Genomic DNA, 537 nt, shown 5'->3' on the forward strand with positions numbered 1-537 from the left:
CCCCCGCGACGGGAGTCTTTGAGTGTACCGAATACCATTTTGGAGGCTAGAGCTCCAGCTACACTGTTTCACTGGATAGTGGATACTTTAGCCTTGGCTTATGCCTCAGCAGGCTTGCAGTGCCCTATAGGTGTGAGGGCCCACTACACTAGAGGAATGACCTCCTCCTGGGCTTGGTCCAGCAAGATTTCGGCTTGCCGTCGGCTCCTCCCTTTTTGGTGGGTTGAAGCACCATTGGTTCATGCAGCTACTCGAACGTGAACAAATCAGGCTTCGGTACCAGAGTAAACAGGAGTTTCCCCATAAGCGTCTACTTTTTATGTACTTCTCAGAAATATACTTAAAATGACATTTAAGTATATTTGAATTATACTTTAAAAAAGTCTAATTATATTTGAGCTATACTTTTGCTCCTAGAATCTGTGTTTTCATTGTTATATGGTAGGGGGCACTAGTACACATCTTCTGTACAAACTTTCCAAAAAAACACAAGTGAAGAAGAAACTGAAACAATAGATGCTTCCAAATGTAATCTAA

This window comes from Sinocyclocheilus grahami, unplaced genomic scaffold, assembly GCF_001515645.1.
Source record: "Sinocyclocheilus grahami isolate Dianchi unplaced genomic scaffold, SAMN03320097.WGS_v1.1 scaffold641.1, whole genome shotgun sequence".
In the NCBI taxonomy this organism is placed as follows: Eukaryota; Metazoa; Chordata; class Actinopteri; order Cypriniformes; family Cyprinidae; genus Sinocyclocheilus; species Sinocyclocheilus grahami.